Raw genomic sequence first — 17,493 nt, 5'->3', positions numbered from 1 at the left:
TATAGAATACCATATGTACTGATTCTAAGTCACTAGGTAACTCCAACTCATAACCAACCTTGCCAATACACCTCAAAATCTAATATGGGCCCACATATCGGGGACTACACTCACCTTTCTTTCCAAACCTCATCACATCCTTCATATGTAAGATTTTTAAATCATCCCAATCATCAACTTTAAATTCAAGCTCGCTTTTTCTAACATCAGTATAAAACTTTTGTCGACTTTAGCCATTTTCAACCTTTCCCTAATAAGTCGAACCTTTCTATAGCCTTATGCACCAACTCGGGCCCTATGAAAGTGACCTCACTAGCTTCAAACCAACCAATAAAAGAACTACACTCCTACCGTAAAGAGCCTCAAACTAGACCATCCCAATACTAGAATGATAGTTATTGTTATAAGCAAACTCGATTAAAGGAAAATGGTCATCCCAATCACCGTTGAAATCAATCAAGCAATCTCTTAACATACCTTTTATGGTCTAGATAGTACTCTAGACTTGTCCATCAATTTGAGGGTGGAAAGTCGTGTTATGTTTCACTTGAGTACTAAGACCCTTTTGTAATGACTTCCAAAACTGAGACGTAAAATGAGTACCATGATAGAAGATAATAGATAAGGATACTCCATGTAACCTTACCATTTCTTGAATATAAAGCTTGACATACTCCTTGGCTGAAAATGAAGTCTTTAGGGGTAGAAAGTGAGCTAATTTCGTCATTCGGTCCAAAATTACCAAAATCAAGTCAAACTAATGATGAGTACGAGGTAAGCCCGTAATCAAGTACGTATTCAAATATTTCCATTTCCAAGTAGGAATGCTAATATTTTCAGTCAAACCACCTGGTTTGTGATGCTCAACTTTCACTTGTTAATTTGGTCATAAAGCCACAAATTCTGCAATATCCCTCTTCATCCCATTCCACCAATAGACCTCCCGTAAGTTGCGGTACATCTTGGTGGATCCCAGGTGAATAGAATATCGAGAACTATGAGCTTATGTCAAAATATGATTTCTCAACTCATCAACATTCGAAACGCATAACCGACCTTGATATCAAACGACATCATCTCCCCCTAGGGAGAAAGCCCAATTGCTTTTTAAGAAACAAACTTCTTCAAATCCTCCATATCTTGATCAAGATCTTGCTTAGCTTTCACATTCGATACAAATGATGATTCCAAACATTTTGAACAATGGCTCCACCCTCATTGGAATCAACCAAACGAACACCCAATCAGCTCAATCTATAAACATCACGAGCCAACTCCTTCTTATAGTCCTCAACATGCGCAACATTGCCCATCCATAGCCAATTAAGAGCATCCACCACCACATTCATTTTACCTGGATGATAGAGACCACTCATGTCGTAATCCTTCAATAACTCAAGCCATCTCCTTCGGTGAAGATTCAAGTCCTTTTGAGTGAACACATATGCCAAATGTTTGTGGTTGGTAAACACATCTACATGAACACCATATAGGTAATGCCTCCAAATCTTTAGAGCAAACACTACCACCGCTAACTCTAAATCATGAGTCAGATAATTCTTCTCTTGCACCTTCAATTTCCTTGAAGCCTAAGTTACTTTCCCATATTGCACCAAAACACAATCAAGACCAATCTGTGAAGCATCACAATACACTACAAAACCATTTGATCCTTCTGGTAACATCAAAATAGGGGTTGAAGTGAGTCTATATTTTAACTATTGGAAACTCTTCTCGCAAGCTTCCAACCATAAGAATTTTACATTATTATGAGTCAATGTCGTCAAAAGCAAAGCAATAGAGGAAATTCCCTCCACAAATCGTGTATAGTAACCAGCCAACCCAAAGAAACTCCATATATTTTAAGCGTACAAAGGTCGTGGCCAAATCTTAACAACCTCAACTTTTTTAGGATCAACTTGAATACCTTCACATTAGAGAATATGGCCAAGGAAAGAAACATACCTCAACCAAAACTCAAATTTGCTAAACTTAGCGTACAATTCCCAATCTTTGAGAATCTGCAACACAATCCATAAATTCTCAACATGTTCATCCTCACTCTGAGAGTAAATCAAAATATCATCGATAAATACAATTACAAACATGTAAAGATATTTCTTGAAGACCCTATTCACCAAATCCATAAATATCATCGGGGCATTATTCAACCCCAAAGACATCACCAAAAACTCATAATGGCCATACTAGGTTCAAACAACAATCCTCAACAATAACCCAACTGAAGGTTAACCTTCGAGAAGTAACTCACTCCTTGGAGTTGATCAAACAAATCATCAATCCTTGGAATATGATACTTATTCATAATGGTAACCTTATTCAGTTTCTGATAGCCAATGCACATTCGGAGGGAACCATCCTTCTTTCAAACAAATAATACCGAAGCACCCTATGGTGAGATACTCGATCTAATAAATACTTTATTCAATAAGACTTTTAACTGATCCTTTAACTCTTTAAGTTCTGGCAAGGCAATTCAGTAAGGAGCAATATAGATAGGCTACATATCTAAGATAAGGTCAATACCAAAGTCTATTTCCCTTTAGAGAGGAATATGTCACGACCCAAAGTATACCCTAGGTGTAACATGGCGTATAGGATCCTGAGAGGCCCTACAAAAGCCACTTATCATCCATCATACAAGATAATAATATTTTAATGAATTCAAGAGACAGTCTTATATCCTAAAGAGTTTGACAAATGCGGAAGTCTAACATAAGTCACAAAGACATCTAATACATCATAAGGAAAGTGATTGGGACGTAACACATACATCACGTACAAAGTCAGAAGACTGAAATCCAGAAAACAATAAAAGAGTCTTGGTCCTCGGACGTTGAGGACTCACCAATTTTCACAATCCCAAAGGGATCAACTAGCCACGAGTAAGAGAGGTAGGAGCGTCGGACCCTACATTACTGAAAAAATGTAGGCACAAGAATGCATTAGTGCATGTAATGTACTAAGTATGATATCAATGGATAAGAGTTATGAAATTATCCTAAAAAGGACTTTACATCACATGCAATCACCAAGTTAAATCATAAGATAACATGTTAGAAAACATAAATCATAGTCATGGTCAATGCAAGCTAAAAATCTTTAACATACTTGTGAGATACTTTAGAAAGTAACATCAATTTATTATTGTAGGAAGTTTGCCATTAACCGACATAGATCATGTGAGCTATAACATGGAATCTCGTGCTTATCTCACAGTGGAAAGAGATGTCCTTACTTGCCAAGGTAAGAACCATAAACTTGAGCTAAAATGGATCTACTAGCTAATGTCTATCTAAGACAACCTATAGTAGCACATAGTTATGGAATAGGGAGATTTCTACTAGAAAATTGGCCTATACTAACGGGAGAGTTCCCATCTCAATATCTTTTCGATGCTAAGAATAAATCCCACAGAATAGTCGTTAATCATACCCATCTTATTATCAATGGAAATGCACAATTAAGTAGCCAATCCAAGCTAGAGTTCATTTAGAATAGCTCTTAAATCTTGATTCAACTTAGGTGAGAAAACCTTTCAAACCTATGAATCCTTTCTGTGAGGATAACCTTTCACAACAATAACAACATCGATGCTTTACTTTCAAAGCAACCTTAAATCATTTACATCAATTCCATAAAAAGAGCACGCATATCTTCATAAATTCATCTTCCATAGTTTGTAAGCTTAATTATGTTTTCATAGTCTAAAATTAATGGGTCATGCATGAGTTCATATGATTTCAACTTAAAAACAAACAATTACTTCAATTCATGCATAAATCAATAGAAAACAATCAATATGATCAAGATTGAAAAGAACCCATGAAGATTGAATAAAGCCCTAACTTGAATTGAGAATATATCTTTACAAAATTGGAGATTTGAAGAACCATATGGAAGAAAGGACTACATAGGTTAATACTAACATTTCTTGGTGTTAAAAGTCCAAAAAGAATGGAGGATTGGAGACTTGAAATTGAATCCTAGCTTCTTCTACTTCTTCCTTAGGTTGAGAGGAATTTCAGGAATGAATTTGGTTAGGTTTAGGGAAATTAGGAGAATGGGGTTAAAGTGGGTAGTTTTAGGATCAAAAGTATTTATATAGGGCTTAGGGTAGGAGGAAAAACGACATAGTTTTGATTTAAAATGATTAGGGAAATGACTTAAAATCCCCGTAAAATAATTGTTGAACTATCTATGTGTCAGACCTACAGACCGTATAACTTTCTACGGTCTGTATTGGTCAATTATAGACCAAGTAAAGTACTAGGACCTTAAAATTTACCCAACCTTGATGGAACCCTTCTACGGTCCATATGACTTCCTATGTTCTATAAACCCTATCCAGAGAACTCAACTTGGACTTCAAAATTTAACGAAGTGTGAATTGTTTATACGGACCTTATCTATGACTCGTAGATTGATTGAAAATCCATCCTGGTGAACCGTAGAAAAGGTACTGGGACTTGATTTTGGAAAATTTAGTTTTCCCTTACTACAGTTGCAATCTGCGGCACTAGAAGCTTCTACGGTCCGTAGATAGGAACCATAGTCACAACTTGCAACCTAAAAAAAATTGTTTCGTTCTTTTCCAAATCTGAGGTGTTATAATATCTCCCCCTCAGGAACATTCATGCATAAATTGAACTGAAGAGAACACAATGAGGGGTAGGGGAGGATATCTAACAGCCCAAGAAGATTACAACTTCATAAACAACATATAACCAAGGAGGAATATCAACTCCCAGCTAAAACATGTTCAAAACATCATTTCATAAGGCATACATGCAACTCATACTCTAATTCACATAAACATGGAGAAATCAATAAAGTTAACTCATTTTCTCAAAACTCAAGTTTTTATGAGTATGCATGAATGAGGAAACATGAGAACAATTAAGACACATGAAACCAAAAAGGATGTACCATGAGGAGCTAAATACCTCAAGCTAGAGTAGGATAGGAGGGAAAGAGATGGGGATAACGGGACATCATATCGGTCTCGGTCTCCCTAGTAGCAGTCTCAACCCTTTGATTCCTCCACAACACTTTTACGGATGCAACTTCCTTATGTCTCAACTTTTTAACTTGTCGGTCCAAAATCTACCCCGGAACTTCTTCATAAGAAATACTTTCATTTATACCAAGACTCTCCAATTGTATAATCAATGTCGGATCACCAACAAATTTATTCAACAAGGAGACATGGAAAACTGGATGCACCGATGCTAAGTCATTAGGCAAATCAAGTTCATAAGCAACTTTACCAATCTCATCACACCCTTCATGGTTGAAATTTTCAAGTAGACCCAATCATTTATAGAAAATTCAAGATCTCTCCTTCTAACATCGGCATAAGACTTTTGTCAACTTTGAGCCATTTTCAACCTTTCTCTAATAAGTTGAACTTTCTCCAAAGCCTCATGTACAGATTAGGGACCTACCAAAGCAATCTCACCAACCTCGAACCAACCAATAGGATATCTACACCTCCTACCATAAAGAGCCTCAAATGGAGCCATACCAATGCTTGAATGATAGCTATTATTATAAGCAAAATCAATCTGAGGCAAATGATCATCCCAATTACCCTTGAAGTCAATCACACAAGCTCTCAATATATCGTCCAAAGTTTGAATAGCATGCTCTACTTTCCCATTAGTTTGAGGATGAAAGGTCGTACTAAGCTTAATACGAGTACCAAGACCCTTTTGGAAAGACTTCAAAAATTGAGAAGTGAATTTATACTACCTAACTATTTCCCTGAAATACAACTTACCATAGTCCTCTCGTGAATAAGAAACCTTGACGAGAATGAAATGAGGCGACTTCTTCATGTGATCTACAATAACCTAAATTAAGTCATGTTCTCGTCGGGTCCCGCAATAAAGTCCATATTCAAATATTCCCACCTAAAGTAAGAATACTTTATGTTGGGATGAACCTCACAGTTTTTGATGTTTGACTTTCACTTGTTGACAATTAGAACACTTGGGAAAAAACTCCTCAATATCCTTCTTCATCCCATTCTACCAATAGACCTCCCGCAAGTCACGGTACATCTTGGTGGCTCCCGGGTGAATGGAATATCAAGAAATATAGGCTTCTCATAAGGTCTTCTCTCTCAAATCATCAAAATTGGGAACAGACAACCGACCTTAATATCAAAGCACACAATCTCCCCCTTAGTAGAAATCCTCAACATACGTTTTATGTATTGCTTCCTTCAATTCAACCAAAATCGGATCAATACCTTGCTTGGCTTTCAATCCATCATAAACACTAACAATGCTTTCATTAGAATCAATCAATCGAACACCCAATCGGGCAGATCCATGAATATCACAAACAAACTCCTTTTTATCTTCCTCAACTTGAACAACACTACCCATTGATAATCGACTAAGAGCATCCGCCACCATATTCGTCTTACCGGGATAATAGAGAACACTCATGTCGTAATCCTTTAGCAACTCAACACACCTCCTTTGGTGAAGATTTAGATCATTTTGCTTGAACAAATACTGCAAACTCATGTGGTCGGTAAAGACATCAACATGAACATTGTATAAGTACTGCCTCCAAATCTTTAAGGCAAACACAACCGTCGCTAGCTACAAATCATGGGTAGGATAGCTATTTTCATGAACTTTGAGTTGCCTTGAAGCATAAGCAATAACCTTCCCATTTTTCATAAGAACACACCATAGGACTATCCTTGAGGCATCACAATAAACAACAAACCCAACTGATCCCTCTGATAAAGTCAGAACAAGAGCGGAGGTAAGTCTATCTTTAAACACTTGGAAAATCTTCTCACACGCTTCCGACCATAAGAGCTTAACTATATTTTGGGTCAGTGTTAATGGTAGGCAATCGAAGAAAACCCTTCAACAAACCTTCTATAATAACCAGCAAAACCCAAAAAACTGTGAATATCAGAAGGGGATAGAGACCTAGGCCAACTCTTAACCGCGTTCGTCTTCTTAGGATCTACCTCAAAACCCTTACCAAAAACAATATGACCAAGAAAATCCATGGATCTCAACTATAATTCGCATTTACTAAATTTTGCACAGAGTTGTTGGTCCTTGAGAACTTGCAGCACAATCCTCAAATGATAGGTGTGCTCATCCTCATTCCTTGAATAAATCAAAATGTCATCGATAAACACAGTCACAAACATGTCAATATATTGTCTAAATACTTTATTCATCGAGTTCATAAATTCAGCCAGAGCATTAGTCAAACCAAATGAAATTACCAAATATTCGTAATGACCATACCGAGTTCGAAAAGTCATTTTTGGAATGTCATCTTGTTTCACCTTCAATTAGTGATAACCCAACTGAAAGTCGATCTTAGAGAAGTAACTCGCTTCTTCGAGTTGGTCAAACAAATCACCTATCCTTGGAAGAGGATATTTATTCTCAATGGTAACCTTGTTCAATTTTCGGTAGTCAATAAACATACGATGTGAACTATCTTTACTAGAGCACCCCATGGAGAGATACTCGGTTGGATGAAAGCCTTATCCAAAAAGTCCTTCAATTTCTGTTTCAATTCCATACGCTCTGCCAGAGTCATATGATAAGGAGCGATAGAAATAGGTTGCATATATGGGAGAAGGTCAATACCAAAGTTTATTTCCCTTTTAGGAGGAACACCAGGTTGATCATCAGGAAACACTTCCAGAAACTCATTAACAACGGCGACCGCCTCATGAGTAGGGGTTTCAGAATCTGTATCCCTAACTCAAACTAGATAATATATGCAACCCTTAGAGATAATTATTCTAGCTTTAAGAAAAGAAACAAACTGACCCTAAGGCATAGAATTTCCCTATTTCCAATCTAGGACGTGCTCATTTGGAAATTGAAACTTGATCACTCGGGTTCTACAATCAATGAAAGCATAACATGAATGCAACCAATCCATACCAAGAATAATATCAAAATCTAGCATATCAAGCTCTACAAGATCAACATGAGTGACTCTATGGGATAAAGAGACATGGCAGTTACTATAGACTCTCTTAGCCAGAATAGATTCACCAATAGGAGTAGAGACGGAAAAAGGATCTAACAACACATTCAGAGAAATATTAAACCTCATTGCCACATATGGCGTCACAAAAGACAAGGTAGCACTAGGATCAAGCAAAGAATAAACATCAAGATGAATGACTTTCAACATACCGGTAACTACATTGGGAGAACCCTCTTGCTCACGATGAGTTTGAAGTGAAACCAAAGAAATTGTTCGTACTCATCAAACATCTTCTCGAATGACTCTTGCCACACTTTTGGCATGCAGGAACCGATGATCCATTTTCTCCTTGAGACTTAGGGTTAGACATCATTTCTTTGTTGAACTTAGGAGTCGAAGCAGTAGAGGAACCTTGACTAGAAAAACCTTTGTTGGAATTTAGAACAACCATATGCATCAGACCTCAAATGTGAAGACCATCACCGGTCATTACCCTCTTTGCCTCCCTAGATCTTTTCTTGATATTCTTCTATTCAATTGTTAGGCATGTGTCATTAAACTATAAATACATTTACTTAATGAGAATGGTGGTAAGGCATTCCTTAACCACCATTTCGGACACAACCGAAACAAATTTACTCATTCTTGCCCTAGAGTTGGCTACCATAGTTGGAGCATACCTAGCCAATTAAGTGAACATTAAAGCATACTGAATTCAAGTACTTTTACCTCCCTCATCTCAAGGGGAAAGAACCTATCAAGAAAACCAAACTCGAACTTCTCCCAATCAAGAGGACCCACACCAACCACCTTTTTTCCCTACCATTGTTCAAACCAAACTTGAGCAACACCCTTAAGTTGATAATCGGCCAACTCTGCCTTCTCAACCGTAGTCACTCCAATAATTCAACTATATTGTAAATCTCATCAATGAACTCTTGGAGATCCTCATCAACCTTAAAACCATGGAATGTCATAGGATTTATCCTTGTCGCCGTTGTACCCTCATTTGGGTTCACAAGAACATTAGTGTCTATTGTCTTGAGCCGTCATAGCTTGAGCCAACACTTAAAAAGTGTCTCGGAATTCAGCATGACTCACTTCCTCGGCCAAAGGATCAAACAGAACTGGAGGAGCTTCTTATTCCACATTCTCACCCACATTCCTTTTAAAGTATTCTCTTCGAGGGGCGATATACTGAAAAGCATCAAACAAGGATTAAGAGAGAGACATATAGAGTTAAACTATAAAGCATGAATTTTAGAATGATGAAAAAAGAGGAATTTCCTAAACATCTTATAGACTCTTATTCATAAATCTGGTGTGCTTTACATTCATGAACAAGACTCTACTTGACATGGCTTGTGAGACATCCTAGGACCTTTCTAAACTTTGTTCTTTGAATACCAACTTTGTCATGACCCAAAGTATGTCCTAGGTGCAACATGGTGTATAGAATCCCTAAAAACTCTATATAAGACACATAGCATACATCATACAAGATAATATCTATAAGGATTTCAAAAGTTTTAGTCTTATATCGTAAAAGAGTTTGACAAAGCGGAATTCTAACGTAGTCTCAACAAGACATATATTACATCATAGAGAAGTGATTAGGATGTAATTCATACATCACGTACAAAGTATGAAAACTGATATTAAGAAGGAAATAAAGTGTCTCGGTCCTCAAATCATGAGGACTTCCAAATCTTTGAGTGTCAAATGATAAACTAGCCACGAGTGTGAGAGGTAGGAGCATCGGACCCTACACTAGTGAAACAATGTACGCACAAGTATGAATAGTACATGGAATGTACTAACTATGATAAGAATGCATAAAAATAGATATGATAACATGATTTATCATCCTTACAAAAAATGGATAGAGATGATAAGAATTTAGGTGCATCTGAGCACATAAACCCTTTTGGTAAAATTCGGATGGTTTACATAGGTAATGCGTGACCAATATTTGTACATTTGATAGCTTAAAGAAGCAATAACATATAAACCATAAGACATAATCAACACATTTGAAAATAAGAGACATAAGAAAGCTTTGAAAAAAACATGTTCGTTTTGTGGGATATTAGCTTTAACTTACAATAAGACCATGAGAGTTATATCATCAAATCTGGTATATCCCTCATACCGAAAGAAGGGGATTCTACTTTCCAAGGTAGCATCCGTACATATCATCTTTTGCTAAAGTGGATCCACTAGCTAGGTCATTTAGGACAATCCTACGGAGGCACGTAGTTAGGGACTAGAAGTTGCTACTAGAGACTACTCTATTTGAATCTCCACCTCAAAGCCCTCTCAGTGCTAAGTCAAAATCCCAACGAAATAGATAAAAATCAAATATCATTATAACATAGCAAAGGCAATAATTGATATCAATCTACATCTTTAAATTCAAAACATAGAATAGCTCCATAAACACAATTTAACATAAATAAGAAAACCTTTCACTAATGTGAATCCATATGTAAGAAATATCTTTCACAATCATGATCATAGTGGCATGTGAGAAAACCTTCACAATAACATTGATACTTTCCTCCCAAAGAATCCTCAAAACATTTACATCAATTTCATAAAATAAAAAAACATGCATATCTTCTTAAATTCATATTGCTTAATTCATAAGCTTCATCATTGGTTCAAATCTAAAATCATGGATCATTCATGGATTCATGTGAATTCAACTCAAAATCGTTCAATTACTTCAATTAATGCATTAGAAAATAAAAATTTATCAATAATATCACAATTGAAGAGAACCCATGAAGATTGAATAAAACCCTAACTTTTTTGAATTGATAATCTAACTTGTAAAATTGGAAGATCTTGGGAACCTATGGAGGAAAGGACTCCATAGGTTAATACTAACATACCTTAGTAATCAAGGTCCAATAGCTATGGTGAATTGAAGATCTTGAAGGGAAACTCTTGTTCTTCTTCCTTGGCTTTAGAGAGAGAGTTTTGGGGATAAACTTCGAGGGAAATTTTTTATTTCGGTGAATGATTTAGAATGGGTAGTTTTAGGACTTAGATAACTTATATAGGGCTAATAAGAGGGGTTAAAACAACATAGCTTAGGTATCAAACACATACGGGACATAATAAAATTGCCCTAAGTAAAAGCTGACGGGGTGAAACCCCTAAATGGGCCATACAAGTCACCACTAGCCATTTAGGGATCTGTCCAGGTGTCCCCAAATCCTGGAAGCCTTAAACAGCTAGGACACTGAGCCTAAATGGGTTGTGGACCCCTAAACATACCTCTTAGGGTTCTGTGAAGGGTTCATGGTCTATTTTGGGATTGTAGACTTGTCTGTTAACACACTTTAACCTTTTCCAATGTCCACGGTGTTACATAAATCTTAACCGAAAGCCCATAACCCGGATAGATGTATCCACGGGCCACCCAGGCTGGCACATTGAGCTTACCTTTGATATAAATTTAGATGACAAATTGAAACCCGGCCTAATCCAATGGGCCGCTCGACATGATACATCAAACTCATTAAAGTAAAAGAAGCTGAAATGTTGCAATAAATCAAGTAAAAATGGTTTTTATCACTCTTAAGCTAAATGGGTCTCAAAGACTTCCAACTCATTAAGGTCAAGTTTTTCCTTTCTAAAACCATGTCATTTCCATCAAAGATCATCCCAGAATATCAACCCTCCTAGGTGTCATCATAATTAGGTCATTTCATGCACACAAAACTGGGAAGAATACACGTCACACCATGAGAGTACTAACATAGAACTTCTATTTTCAACTCATGGCTCAGGCCCAACAATTCAATCATCGAGAAAGAAATCATAAATCAAGAATTCACCAAGGCAAACAAACCAATCCAAAATAACCAAAACACACAACAACCTAATTTTCACGCCACCTACGAGCATTTCTAAAGATACTAGTCAACAAGGATAAGGACAACCAAATCTAAGACTTCCAGACAAAACTACCTAAAGAACCCAACAATGTGTAATACCTCGAATTTCGAAAGAACTAAAGAGAAGTTCGTACGAGTAACCATCAGTTTCTAGTTTTTGATCAACTTCAATCGACCATATCTTTTAGCACATAAAAAATTAGGTGGCCCATGAGCTATCAAATTGAAGGTCTTTGAGTCCTATTTTCAATGCTGCAAATTTTGCTAAATTTCAAGCTTGGAGTATAACATTATGGCCGTTTCAGTGAAGCCTCTTTATTTAAGGCAATTCATCCGTTTTAGAAAAGGTTATTTTGATCTTTTCCTTTTCCCACTAGTATTAGCATGTTTTACCTCACCTATTTAAGGGTCTAATCAGATGCTAAACCATTAATTTTCGTTCCTAAATACTTAGAAAAAAATAATAAGAGAAGAGTTCAAGAGGAGAAAGAGCTAGGTTATGAGCGTTCGTCAAGATCCCATCCATTTTTGCCAAGAACATTGTTCTTTCCAAGTACGTAAGGCTTCTCATAGTGATGTACTTGTTCGTCGTCACTCCATACATCTAATTTATCCATTAAATCATTGTCTTCAAAGATTTCTTGAGAAGTTCTTGATTTTGTTCAATTCTTGAACAATGGAAGTTGTGAATTCTTTCGTGTTGTTGATCTTTGGTAAAAGTTGAGTTTCCCAAAGGGATTATGTTGATTCCTCTTGTATTAGTGTTGGGTTTGAGAATCAAGAAGATTTTAGAAGAATTTACTTCATTATAAATGAGTTAGGACCCTAAATTGAAAACAAAAAATCGTCTATTTTATGGGTAGGGGGTTGACGCGGCGCGCCACCCATAGCTCCATGAATGTTTCTCTATAGTTTGGGGCCTGGCGCCCCACGCTAGCCAGTGCACCAGGGTCTCTTGGTCCTTTTTCTTTTCATGCTTCTTTCGAAAATGTTCTTTTGAATCGTGACTATGTTCTCCTCTTTGTATTAGCTCCTAATTAAGGCTCCATTAATCCTTGAGAGATCCTACATGTCCTAATCACATGTCTTAATTTACGTTCAAAATAAAGTGAGTTTAGGATAAAAGTTCATGACCTTTTATTGATTTGATTCGATGATGTCTACATTTTAGCATAAACCCTATCATTTGAGTATTCATTGAGTTGTTGTTGAAAATCTTTTAATCGAACAATTATCTTAAATTGATTTTATGAGAAAGTAAAGAGGAGTTTTGAGGAAAGTTTAAAAGAGACGATTTGAGCAAGGGTTTTAAGGGAAATTTAATGATCTCGGATGTATCATATACGTTTTAAATGCATGCTTTGAAAGGAGTATTTTTAAAGATAGAATCATATGGTTTCATATATAACATTTGGCAATTAAGAAAAAGAAAGAGTATGATTGATGTTTCTAAAAAGTAATAGTCCCTTTCTTTGTAAAAAGGTGATTGAGCAAAGTAAAAAGTAAAGTAAAGTAATAATCCCTTTCTTTGTAAACAATGAATTGAGCATGATTGATATTGATTATTTTTTTGGAGTAGTATTGAGCACCAAATTGGGTAAGAGTCTTTATAGCTCAAAATTCTCATAAAACTATGTAGTCAGCATAAGATAGGATAACACTGATTCTTCATATAACTCCTCACTGCCTCTAAGAAGGCCTATTAGATGGATTCATCGTTACAATATCATCATGTACCCCAACAAAGTATAGGATGGCCCTTGCAACGTGGGCGAAACGTTGTATCACTACTAGGCTCATAGTAATGGTTGTCGATTAGAGAAACCCCCATAAAGTAAAGTATATTATTTTCATATTACATTTATTGCATCTCTAATTGTAAAGCTTAAATGGTTTTCACTTCATGTTCATGTATTAATTCAGTGAATTGCGTTCAGTCATTCAGTTCAGTTATTTGTTTATTCAGCCATATTACATACTCGTACATTCAAAGTACTAATGTCATTCGACCTGTATCTTTTAATGATGCAGATGCATTTTCTTAGGATCCTCAACAAGAGTTTGTTGAGATCGCTTCATCTGCTCGTCAGCTTTTGAGTGAGGTCTTCTTGCTTCCGGAGGACTCCAGTTTTATGAGTTGTTAGTATTAGTAGCATTTTAAGTAGTCGTGGGTCTTGTCCCGACACTTGTCTATATATAGTAGAGGCTTCATAGATAGACAGTTTTGGAGAGTCTTTTAGTTTCAGATGTTTTATTTAAAACTTATGTTTCATACTCAGTATATTCAACAATTTTTTTTAGATTCAGTAAACTATTTTTAAATGTTTCTTTCAATTTAATGCTTATGAATTCTAAAGCTAGTCTTCCATTTGTAGTCAGTCAGGATGAGGTTTCTATTGGGGGACCATCAATGGTAATCGAGTGCCGGTCACATCCAGAATGTAGACTCGGGTCATGACACAATGGCTATCAATCGACTAGGGATCAATAACTAAGCTAATCCTAAAGTCCAACCAAATCATGTGATACTACTAAATTATAATCAATCCAAAGGAGCCTAGTCTAGGAAAAAGAGACCATGGCCTACCTCACTCAAGCACATTTCCCTTGCGAAGAGCTTCGAAGTGGTGCCAAGCTATCAACAACACCAAGGGAACACAAAAACAATCACTACAAAGTGATAATCAATAAAGGAATGCAAAAAGAACAAGAAAACCCCAAAAATAAAAAGTGTAACCCGCGAATGGAGTCACAAAATTGATTATGTCACAAGGTCCCAAACTACTCAAGGAACTTGTTCCCTGAAAATGGGGACAAACCGAGTTTTGGTCAAGCCAAATTAACCCCTCCCCCCACCCCCCATTTAATTTAGCTCAAGGGTTCAAATTAGGGAAATAAAGAGGAAATTGAAGAAATTATCAAGAGAAACAGAAGATTCAACAACCTCATAATGAGCCCACGAACTTTCCTGATGCGCTCCAACAAGAATAACCCAAAACTAACACCAGAAGCTCTCAAAATCCCCCAAAAACCAAAGTCGGAAATGGGGGTTTGAGGCTGCCAATGTCTTTTAAAAGATACCCAAGCCTCAAGCTACCCTTCGTGAACATGGAGGCCCACTAGGTCCGCGAACGACAGGATCTGGCAAACATACCTTTCGCAAACGCAAACAAGCGAACACAAAGGCAAAGGGAAATGCCCTCCACGAACGCGTCCAAAGACCCGCAAACGTGAAGGAAAAATTCAGTGTTGCATAAGTAACACTGCATCATCAAAAACACTAAGGGACAAAATCCTCCGTTGGGGGTTCGAAACTCGTTCGTAATCCCGTCGGCGCAAACCAAGTATGCTACTAGACCAGAAACGACATTCCGGACTTAATGGAATTGATGAAATAACCAATGGGGGTCGTCTTGTAAAAATGTTGACCAAAGTCAACACCTTCAAAAACTACCAACAAAATGTTAAGAGCCACAAAATCATCTTGATAACCTCGAAAACCAAAGCAAAGGTTGTTCTAGACCAAACACAGTGTTCCGGAGTTAACTACGCTGATGGAATTCAATTCCAAGCGTGTTTACTAAGAAATTTGACCAAAGTCAAACCTTAAGGAGAACTTAAAGACTAAAACGCTTAACAGCACCAACTCCAAACAAAAGCCTCAAAAAGCCCAAACATATAATCACACTAGACCAAAATGAACCTTTCAACGATGAAGGACCTGACGAAATTCTGATCTAACATCAAAATCTTTGGATGTTGACCAAGGTAAACTCTTTAAGAATAAGGCCAACAAAAACTCAAACTAAACTCAATTGATTATCAAAAACTGAAAATTTCTCTTAACCTCTGCGCTTCAAGCTCTTGTGCACTCATTTTCTTTCGAATGACTTTTCAAGCTCAAGATTGTAAGGAATCAACGATTCTACCTTACTTTGAGTACTTGGTATGCACTAGCATATACCCTTCAAGAAATGAAAACAAGTAATAAAAAGTAAAATTAGAAAATAAGACTAAGAGTGAAATAACACACACTTGACTTAATTGACAACCATATTCCTAGCAACAGTGCCAAAATTTAATACGCCCAAATCTACACCTCAATCAAGAAGTATAAAATGATCATTATCAAATATAAAACCCAACTAGGTTGGGGTCGAATACCATAGGGAATGAGACGAAAACTAAGTCGTATGCGGTTATCATTAGTTACTTACTTTCAAAATAGAATTGGAAATATGGGGAGTCTTGAGTTTTGATTTGAAAATCACTTATCGTCAAGTAACAATTGACAATATGCTTAATCTAGAATCAATTAAAGAGAATTCACCAGGGTTGTGTTCCCCAAGATTGTTTGACCATTTTTGGTTTAACTACAAAACTTTATCTTGCGTTGCGAGTATATCAGTTTATCAAAATATGTTATACTTAACTATTTCTCAACAAAGTTTAATGTATATAATTGTTATTTTTTCGAACTAAAAGTTTTCACCATCATTTTGATAGATAAATTCTCAAGTTAGTTAATCTTACTACAACATTAACCATCAGACAAGTCTAGATCCTTGAATTCTTGTAATTAACTCTTTTTCCAAGTTTAAAACTTTTTTTCTCAAAAGAGCTAAACATAAGGTTGGTTCTAATATTTGCAACCATTAGAAATCAATTAAGATGAAAGAGGTAACAAGATATACAAATACAACCCACAATTTATTCTGTAAAAATCCTATTTTTAGGTCAAGTCATCATAGATTCCAAAATTCTTGATTGCGGGTTTAGTCACTCATGATTGATGAAACAAATACTAGATTTACATTCATTCAAGAAGTAATTACTTACAAGAGTCAAAGAAATCAATACTTTGATTTAAATAGGCTAGTGAAAGTCTCGTTCAAACTCAGTTCCACAAGATATCATTTCTTTGATAAAATAAAGATGATAAAATAAAACTCTGAAAGGAATGTTTATAGTTCCAAGAAATCTAAAATTAAAAAATAGAAAGCAAAAATTATGAGGCTCATCTGACGTTGCGTCTGACGGCCCGTCACAGGCGTGATGGTATGTAGTCTTGGCCATCATAAAACTTCAAAGAATTGAAAATTTCATGTAGGTGTAACGTTAACTCTGACAAACCGTCAAAGGTCTGATGGTCTGTCACCTCCTTTGTCACAAAACTTCAGAGAGTTTGTGAAACTCTTACAGGTATGATGTTGCACCTAACGGTCCATCATAGGTCTGACAGTCCTTCAAGCCTATCAGATCCCTCCTTCTGACACTTAGCTCAATTCGCTTTCTCTAGCCTTGACTAATTTTCTAACCTACACAGTAGAAAACTACCAAAATACAATGTTGTTCCTTAAGAACGAACAATTATTCCTAGTTAAAAGCATCAGATATGCCGTCAAATATCAGCACATATGTCACGCCCCGAGCCTACGCCTTGGGCGGGACTGGCACTCGAGAACCATTGTTGGCCCCAAGCGAACCCTTGGCCTGGCTTACTATTGAGTAGAAGACTTACTCATGATAAAAGGACTTTAAAAGGTAAACTAAAAGCTCAATAGATAACTTA

The sequence above is a fragment of the Solanum tuberosum genome, unplaced genomic scaffold, assembly GCF_000226075.1.
Source record: "Solanum tuberosum cultivar DM 1-3 516 R44 unplaced genomic scaffold, SolTub_3.0 scf00089, whole genome shotgun sequence".
NCBI lineage: Eukaryota > Viridiplantae > Streptophyta > Magnoliopsida > Solanales > Solanaceae > Solanum > Solanum tuberosum.
The sequence above is the reverse complement of the archived record's forward strand: the minus strand, read 5'-3'. Positions refer to the sequence as shown.